We start from the raw sequence: 2,500 nt of genomic DNA on the forward strand, positions 1-2,500 counted from the left end.
TGTACATAAGAAATGTTTAAGTCATCATTATTAACAACATCGTTATTGTTAGAGATTATATCTAAGCATTCCGATATGTAGTAAATAATGAAAACATAGAAATCAAACACGTAACCATAAATATGACAGCAAAAATAAAGTATACCTGCTGTAATCACTGACGTTTTCTTTTCGTAATAAATCTGCATAAGATACCGAAATCCCCCGTGATATATCTTCTTGTCTCTTCTACTTCAAGTTACACGTTAAAGAATCATCTAGAATTATAATGGATGGAGAAGGGTTTGTGGAACGCTGTCCGTACCCATGTTAGGTCATATATCACCGCCTGGCAATGGGTTTCTGGGTGGCAACCACGCCCACACACACACACACACACACACACACACACACACACACACACACACACACACACACAAACAAACGAACACACACAGCAAACAACAACAAACAAACACAACATCCTTGTCATCATATCTCCCCCTAATCAACAATTCACGATTTCCACAAACCTCAAAATCGGCGAAGGAGTCAAAGCGTCACATTAGAAAGCCTCCGTTAATGAATTTACTGCTCGGCACGCACCGCATCTCCCATTTGCCAATTAGCTCAACAATTACCGAAATAGCGGACCAATTCCAGTTTCTGACAGGCCTTGCAACGTGCAATCTTCTTTGGCAATGTCTAATTTAGCGGTCAAGCTTTAATGCATCATTGCACACGGGGAATCCAACGGGGTAGTTATAAGCCTACGCACAGAAAAGTCTAAATGTGAAGAATAAGAAAAAGAAAAGGGAAATATTAAAAGGTTGTAAAGGGGTTGGAAGTTTCATTTACTTTTCTCCTATATTCATTTGTAAATATCATTATAATAATAATAATAGAATAAAGGGAACTTTCCTGCTCATTTCAACTTATATATCTAGTCACCCAATCCTCTCGTAAAACAAACAAATGCTTAAGATGAAACGGAAAATAATCCTAAGACAATAAAAAAAATGTATATGAAGGGATTAAATGCCCTTAAATAGTTCGATCCAAGCGAAGTGGATCGAACACACCCCGGCTATGAGGGGCATTAAATCCAACAATGGGTTAATGCCTGTCTATTTAGCGATGCGATTAATTAAAAAACCCTTGTTTCCTTCGCCCTTATATAGTTTCGGAGCAATTTATTTCTGTTGCAAATGAAACCACCGTAAACGGATTCAGAAGAGATTAGCCCTTATAAGGCAACACGACTGTCCCCCGACCATTAATCCGACCTTATACTGTAAAAGTATCAGTTAAGAGGACTTGCGACTTGCATATAAGAGGCCAAACATATCACTCACACGATACACCCGACGACCGCCATCTTGTTTACATCTGAATATCTGGTGCAAAAAAAAAATGATATAGCACAACACTCCTTGCACAGGCGACAAAAAATCAGCTTAAAAATCCTTGTGTTGTCTTGGTGAGGACGAGGGAACACGTGGGAACTTGTATGCGCTTTCGATAATGTGTGTGGTTGTGTATACGTACGTACTGTAAATAAATACGTATTTATACGCACATACGCACACACACATAAAGAAAATACAGACAAACACAAACACAAACAAACACACAAACACACACACACATACACACATACACAGAAAGAGAGAAACAGATGGATAGATAAAGACACACAGCAACTCCGATCTCCTTAAGGAAATCCAACATTTGCGTTAGCCTCTTGGATTGGAAAGTCGAAGAAGATGCATCCACTTTGAATAACCGAAGTCGATTTGCATTGTAAGCAGAACTTAGCATCATTAATATGCAATTAGCGCCGAAGACATTGCATCGTAATGAGTGTTTCCCGGTCCTTCCGTAGCCGCGGGTTACAATTGTGAAAAGACAATTGAAACCGAAGGACGAAGATAAAAGCCAACACATCAAAAATAATATTAAAAAAAATCACAAGACCAGAAAGCATTTCGATCCAGTTTAAGGTCAAAAGAGCTGCTCAAATAGGGGCGAGACAGGCTCTGCGCGTTCAAAATAGGAGTTGAAATGGCGACGAAATGGGGTACGAGCCGGGAGGTTCCTCGACTTGAATCTTTTACCCACTCTCCTACCACGCACACAGAGGCAAAGTCTCTCTCTCTCTCTCTCTCTCTCTCTCTCTCTCTCTCTCTCTCTCTCTCTCTCTCTCTCTCTCTCTCTATCTATCTATCTGGTGCACTCACATACCCTAACGCTATTCCTTCTCTGGCTGTCTTGTGTTATTTATAATAAATATTCCGTCTATGCAACCCTACAACTGCATAGACCTCATTAATATAGCCTATACCTTCACATCAATTTCGTCAATTTCGCTCGATAGCTTCATATTCGGCACCTTTTCTATATAGTATAGTTATTTCCCCGCTCGCTGTATTTTATCATTCAGCGCCACTCCATACAACACTCGCCATTATGTATCGTAAGACACGCGAAATCCCTCATGCGCTTCCTTGCACTCCTTTAC

The 2,500-nt window shown here is 40.0% G+C and overlaps 1 protein-coding gene across 1 annotated transcript in view; it reads right to left on the reverse strand.

Moving 5' to 3' along the window:
• Positions 1-2,354: 2,354 nt before the first annotated feature.
• Positions 2,355-2,500, reverse strand: part of LOC119584355 (pheromone-processing carboxypeptidase KEX1-like) — a gene marked incomplete at its 5' end in the record, with an annotated part of 489 nt that continues 343 nt past the window's right edge. Inside the window, 1 exon segment of the mRNA XM_037932919.1 lies at positions 2,355-2,500. This exon segment is cut by the window's right edge and continues 343 nt beyond it.

The sequence above is a fragment of the Penaeus monodon genome, chromosome 18 (assembly GCF_015228065.2).
Source record: "Penaeus monodon isolate SGIC_2016 chromosome 18, NSTDA_Pmon_1, whole genome shotgun sequence".
Classification (NCBI taxonomy): Eukaryota; Metazoa; Arthropoda; class Malacostraca; order Decapoda; family Penaeidae; genus Penaeus; species Penaeus monodon.